Source organism: Fundulus heteroclitus, unplaced genomic scaffold (genome assembly GCF_011125445.2).
Source record: "Fundulus heteroclitus isolate FHET01 unplaced genomic scaffold, MU-UCD_Fhet_4.1 scaffold_163, whole genome shotgun sequence".
In the NCBI taxonomy this organism is placed as follows: Eukaryota; Metazoa; Chordata; class Actinopteri; order Cyprinodontiformes; family Fundulidae; genus Fundulus; species Fundulus heteroclitus.
In genome coordinates, this window is record NW_023396575.1 from 143,580 (window position 1) to 151,205 (window position 7,626).

Here is a 7,626-nt window from a genome sequence, read left to right on the forward strand (position 1 = left end):
CCCCAGGGATATAAAAATGAATGACCAGAGGGGGGGACATCACAACCAGAGGGGGGGGAAATCCCCCCCATCCCCCCAGCAAATCGCACCCGCCTGTAATTGTTTGATGCTATGAATATTATTGTCTGCAGACTGTAGCCATCCATTTGCTATGGCTGTTGAAAGTTTGTTGCTTGTTCAATTATCATGACATCTCTATTTGAAGCTATTAAAATTAGTTTGCCACTGAGAGGAGGAGGAAGGCTGTTCACACCAGCTGTATGCTTTGTTAGCAGGTGGTATTTGAGACTTGACGTAATGCGGTTGGACGTGAGTAAATACAAATAACTTTGTTCTTGTCCAGAGAACCATCTGGCAGAACTTTATAACCAAATTTCCATTGAAAGACCATTTTCTTTAGCCATTACTGCTCTGCAAGCACAATGTAATTTCTTCATCACTTCGTGATAACCAGGATCATAAAGCGTGCGTGATGATATTAATCACACGTCAAAAAATTAAAGCTTTTAAAGGGAATTTATGTTAACCTATCACTATTGTTTTATCTTTGGCAGTCCTACTTTAAAAATAATTTTGGATGTGACTTTATTCACATTATTTGATCACATTTGGATTTGTTTCACATGATCTATTCATGTGGTCTACCTAGGAACAAAATACTTTTTTACAAGAATAAAGCAGACAACTGTTTTCAATGATGGACTCTGGAAAGTGGATTTTGGTTGCAGCAGACAGAACCTATGGAGATTTGCGACAATCTGAATGAATAGTATTTTTTCAGAGATCTTTAAATGACCATAGGGCTGTTTTATTTGTTGAGAATAATTGAGAATAATAATTGAGCGTTAATGTTATATGAATTGAGTTTATCATCATTGATATGATTTAATCAACTTTGTAAAGCACCTTGAAATGACATGTGTTGTGAATTAGTTCTATATGAATAAAATGTTAATTAATTAAGCTTGAACAGATGAAATTAGCCTCATATTAACAACATATTTTTATGTTCAAGCTATCAGGTACAATACCATGTGAGAATAAGTAATTTCTAAATAATGAAGTAACGACATTCTTCTTTTACTTCAGCAAAAGTAAAACATCACTACTTCTACGTCTTGTTGTTGTTAAGAATTAGATGGGTATAAAGGGATCTGCTCTTCCTGCTGAATGCTGGCTCCTAACACAGGGGATATAAATTCTGTCGGTGATAACTCTGGCACGACACCACTCTGGTATCAGAGGTCCGGGGTGGACACACTGAGCAAAGTTTTGGTAAAGCAAATGGAGGCTGATCCACTTGAGACTGAGCTTTTAGTGTTGGAAGGCAGTAATTTGTCGTTTTTATTAGCCAGGGAGCATACATTAGCCAGGCAGACTGAGAGCAAGTTTGTGCAGTCTCCATTGGCAAACAAACCAGTAATTAATGGCAGCAGGCGGAGCTGATCTGAGCTAATTCTTTGGTGACTGAGGAGTGGACTGAGCTGATTGGTGTGTTACAGATAGCTGTTGCCTGAGGAGAGTGGAAACTAATTAGTCCAGAAAAGTCCAAAACAAAGCAAGCAAAAACCTAAATCATGACAGTACACCATTCTCAAGGGCAATACTAGATGCCCTAACTGCAAAAGTCCAAAACTTCCAAAAACAACCCAGATGGGGCGAGCTGAGGGGCCTAGGACAGAGTGCTAGAGTCCAAAAATTCAAACAAAAAACAACCCAAAAGGGCAAACTAAGAGCTCAGGTGGGTGCCCCGGAGGCAAGACCTCAGCGTGGCGGGATCTTTGGCAGGTGTCCCGGAGGCAGACCTCAGCATGGCAGGATCTTTGGTTGGGTGTCCCAGAGGCAGACCTCGCCATGGCAGGATCTCTGGCGGGCGTCCTGGAGGCAGACCTCGCCATGGCAGGATCTCTGGTGGGCAGCCTGGAGGCAGTCCCTGGCATCGCAGAGTCTCTGAAGTCCTTACCCGGAACTCTAGTGCAAAGACTGGAGGCGGGTCCATCTGGACACCCTGATCGCAGAACTCTGGTACGAATACAGAGCCAAGGCATCAGCCAGACCCTCGGAGACAGGAACAGGACCTAAGGCATCCGCCGGATCCTCGGAGACAGGAACAGGACCCAAAGCATCAATCGGACCCTCAGAGACAGGAACAGGAACCAGGGAGTCAGCCAGACCCTCGGAGACAGGAACAGGACCCAAGGCATCAGCGGGACCCTCGGAAACAGGAACAGGACCCAAGGCATCAGCGGGACCCTCGGAAACAGGAACAGGACCCAAGGCATCAGCGGGACCCTCGGAAACAGGAACCTGACCCAAGGCATCAGCCGGACCCTTGGAAACAGCAACAGGAGCCGAGACATCAGCCGGACCCTCGGAAACAGGAACAGGACCAGTGGCGTCCATCAGACCCTCAAAGATAGGAACAGGACCAGAGGTTTCCCAGCGAACCCACAGAGACAGGAACAGAACTGTTCGTCAGACCCTCGGCAAGGGAAACAGGACTAGAAGCGTCCACTTCAACATGGACGGGATATAAGCATCCTCTTTTACATGTACTGGTTCAGTGGCTTGATTACTGGTGTTAGATTGACCTCTGGTGGTAGACTTCAGAACAGCAGGAGATACTGGATATTTGGACGGAGTTCTGGATGGCTCCCCGGTGGCTGACGAAGAGGCGGACACAACAGGAATGGGAGACGGTGAGGAACTGGCAGCAGGAGTAGCTTAAGCCTCTTCCTGACAGAGCCTTCTCCGGCCCGGGTAAGCAGACCCCTGCATCGCCAACACAACAGCCTAGACTGGTTGTGTAGAGGACTCAATGACTGGATTAACCACAGGAGGACAGGGAGCAGGACTGGGGGACGGGTGTCAGTGTTTTCGATGGCAAGACAGTAGCTGAGGCTGAGGAGTAGTGTTGTTGCTGGGGAGGTGGTATCTGGGACCGATACCGGGAGGACAGATGGCTAACCTGGAACCCTCAAAGTAAGCTCCCAAGACAACTTCAGGTAAGTGCTGAGGTCCTCAGCAGTCCCAAACGGAGCCCAAATGTCCAATATAACCTTTATACCAGATTGTAAACTCTGTGCCGGTGACAGGTTCATGTTTTTGGCCAGATTGTACTGTTATGAGTAGTGTTCAGAGTACCTGATATCAGCTGGACACAGAGTTAACGTTATTAAAAGGTTATTGAGAAAGATGAGTTATTGGCAGGTGAGGCAAGCTCAACCAGACTGACCAGGGGTTGTAGACAGTGACAGGACAAAGAGAAGAAAGCAGGGCCTGACCAGAACAGGCGATGTGGACTGAGGCACCACCAGAAAGCAGCTGGAACTAACTGGGAAACAGGCAGACTAGTGCAGCACGCAGACACTGACAGGATATGACAGTGGGGGCTGAAAACACAAACGAAGCAGAAGAGCTCAACTAGCTGAGAACACAAGAACTGGTAGAAGCAGAGCATATCCAACAGGACAATCTGGCGGGGATGAGTATGCTGATAAATATAGGAAAAGGTGTGCAGAGTTGGCAGTAATTAATTGCAACAGGTGGAGCTGATCTGAGTTAATTGTCTGGTGACTGAGTAGTGGACTGAGCTGATTTGGTTGTTACAGATGGCTATTGGCTGAGGGGAATGGAAACTAATTAGTCCAGAAAAGTCCAAAACAAAGCAAACAAATACCTAAATTATGACAGTGTCTGCCTGTGTCCCACTGGTATTATCCACAGAGGGTGATGTGCCGCCAACAAAGTGAAATTGGGGTCGAAGAAAAAATGCAAAAAGAGGACTTGTCTGACGTTAGGAGTTCCTCTCTAGTGAAGTTGACTATGCAATGGAGGCGGAGAGCAAAAAACCCACACATATATTAGGGGACCCAAAAACGTGAACATGCAGACAACAAAAAATCGGTTCTTTAGTCAGATGGCAAATAAATAATTTCCTGAAATTATAACCAAAAACAGCAAAAATCAAAAAAGGAACACACACACAGTCTCCCACATACTCGGGCGTACTGTGCGCCTACTGTGAAATGCACGGACTCAACGTTAACTCACCGCGGACGTTTCACTCTTCATAGTTGAATTTACCTATTGCTTACATTTCTTGTGGCAAATTCCTACAGTTCCCACTCTTCCTGCCAGCAGGATGAAGCATTGTAATGGATGGTAAAATGTTTGATTAGCTAGTTGAGCACCTTTTCCAGCAGGCTTCTCCTGCACACCTGCCAGTGTGAACAGAGAGGGAGTGTAATGCAGTGCATCCTTGCAACTGCCTGCTTGGAGCAGCTCAGTGCATCAATCTCGGTGTCACATATACAACAGTTCAATGTAAATACCTCTTGCTGTCGAGCAGTTTGTAGTGTGACGGTCGTAAAAATTTAACTCTGCACATACCTGTATGCACAGAGTCCGCCTTCAGTATGCGCAGACTCCGCACATACTCAAGGCGGACTCTGTCCACACAAGTACTATATGGGGCCTTAATACCCTCAGAGTGTCAGGAAGAGAGTCTGGCAGCAGCAGTACAGAATGCACTCATTCAGAACACGCAGAAATGCAACAGTCAGGATAAGAACAAAAGACCTCCTTGCTGCAAGGTAACAGTACAAAGTCCATCAGAGACACAATCTGCAAAAAATATTTTGCTAGTTGAGCCATCTACTCAACCATACAACAATTAACTCTAAAATACCTAATTCACATTTATTCCATCTTCTTTGATCCCTACAACTTGGGTTCTATCAAACAGGTCTATCAATCACCTTGTTTGACATAACCCCACTCAGATTCTTGTAACATACATGCATGGTTACCTTTCCCAATTTTCTGGATTATTATGTTAAAATGTATCCATGTGTGGGTTAAATCAGTAGACAGATTAATCTACATTAAGGAGAGCCTTTTATTTTTTTTCTTTCAATATTACACATGGCCTTCAGATGGAGCTGTTGCATCAAATAAAATACATGGTCACAGCAGCATACTTTAAGTTTGATCAAAATTTTTTCATATCCACATTTTTTTGTCTTTTGATTACCACTTGTAGGACAGACATTAACAAAAATATTTGAGTCTACCAAACATGAGCCTAAGTGAAGGGATATCTTCTCTTGAAATTTAGCCTTGATTCTAACATTAATTAATTAGTCCTTGGCTGTAATGTCCATTGTATAACCTATGCGAGGTTAAAGGCAAAGCAAATTTATTATATTTATTTATTTCAGTAGAAGGACAATGCAAAGTGCTTTCCATAATTAAAACATAGGAAAATAAAAACAGGATAAAAGTGAGTTGGAATAAAATGTAGAAATTTTTAAACAAAAATAAAACATGGGAAAATAGAAAGTAAAAGCAAATGATGATTTTAACAACAGTCGGACTACATATTTAAACTAGTGATGTTTCAGTTTAACTAAAACAGTCAAAAGCAATCCTAAATAAATATGTTTTTATTCTTGATTTAAAAGAACTACAGTTTACAGTTTTCTGGAACTTTGCTCCCAATTAGGGGAGCATAGGAACAAAAAGCTGCTTCTCCATGTTTAGTTCTGGTTCTGGGTAGGCAGAGTAGGCTTGAGCCAGAACACCTCAGTGGTCTGGAGGGTTGATACACTGATAACAAGTCTGTAGTGTATTTAGGTGCTAAGCCATTCAGGAATTTATAGACTAACGAGTATTTCAAAGTCTATTCTCTGAGATACAGGGAGCCAGTGTAAGGACTTCTGAACTTGGGTGACTTTCTTAGTCTTAGTGAGAATGTGGCCAGCAGCATTCTGAATGTCTGATCAACTTTTTTGACAGACCTGTAAAAACACCGTTGCAGTAATCAGTTTGACAAAAGATAAACGCATGAATTAGTTTTTCCAGATCCTGCTGAGACAGTCCTTTAATCCTGGAAATGTTCTTCAGGTGATAGAAAGTCGACCTTGTAATTGTGTTTAGATGCTTTTGGAGGTTCAGGTCTGAGGTCTGAGGTTCAGGTCCTAGTCAATACCCAGATTTGGGGCCTCATCGGTGGTTACAGCAACTGAAGCTGTGTGCTCATTTTTTGATTACTCCTCTATCGGTCCGTAAATTATTACTTCCGTTTTATTTTTTTCAGTTGAAGAAAATTTTGGCACACACATGCATTGATTTCTTCTAAGTATTAGCATTTGAATGAGTTCATAGTCTCCTGGTGACATGGTGATGTAGAGCTGTGTGTTGTCTGCATAGTTATAGTAAGTGATATTGTTTTTTTTTTAATGATCTGAGCTAGAGGGAGCATATAGATATTGAATAGGAGGGGACCCAAAATGGACCCTTGGGGAACCCCTCATGTGATTTTTGTCATCTCTGATGTATAGTTACATACTGACACAAAAAAAAAAATTCACTAGCCTAGTAGAGAGGATTTATTGATTGAAATATAGTGTTAATTCAGATAAACAGCATTATATAGTGATGTACATTTTATTTGTTAATAAATTCTTGAACTTGAAGAGAAGTTGTCACTCCTTATTCTACATGTGTGCAGAGTTTGCTGTTAAAAGATCGTCAGTGCTCAAATCATCCCTTTCAACTATTATCCTAATATCAGCTTAAGAACTGATATCCACCGGACAATACCTAACAGAGTTTTTTATCAAATATTAAATAACTTTGAAACAGTGTATAATTGCACAACAATATTAGTAATAGCTTAAGAGAAAATGTGTACACTGACCAAATAACTTTACTATAGAAAAAAACCAATATATACAATATACAGGGAATTGATAGATTTTATGTCATACTGTTTACTAATTACCGTATTTTCCGGACTATAAGTCGCAGTTTTTTTCATAGTTTGGCCGGGGGTGCGAGCTATACTCTGGAGCGACTTATGTGTGAAATTATTAGACATTTTTACCAGTATATCATTACACCTGTTAATTTCACACCAAACCGCAAGAGGGCGCTCTAGGCCTGTGTTGAATCGGACGCAAGTGACGTAGAAGTGGAAGTGCTTCTAATGACTTGTGAGGAGATGAACCCGGTATTCAGCCAGACACAAAAAATAATACTTGATGGGATTTATTAAGGACATGATGGGTCAGGAAGGCAGACAAAAACAATCCAAAAAGGTGCACAGAGCAAACATCCAGGTGACAACAAAAACTGGGACAGACTCAAAAAACAGAGAAACTGGTCAGGTACTCAGAATACATACAAAAGCTGAAGGGTTCTTACCAATGATGTGTGTGAGAAGTTCCAGCAACAAACAGAAAACTGAGGAGGGTTTAAATAGACAGATGGACAGGTGAAACCAAGTGACTTCTAATTAACTAGGAACAGGTGAGAGTGATCAAGGAAGGGGAAGTGTCAGAGAGGCTGATGGGACAGAAACTAAGATGACCAACTACAGAGTAAAAATAGCCATAATGAGAAAACCCAAAATAGAAAACAAGGCTAAGACTTGAACAGAAACAAGCTTTAATCAAATCTAATAAAGAAGACAAAATAACTTAAGACAGTAAAGGCTAAACCTGAATCCAATACAATACTAGAAACAGAAATAAACCCTAAGGCAGGAAAGTAACTTAACCAAAACAACAACAACATCATGAACCAGAACAGAACATTACAGTGCTGCATCCTCTACCTCCG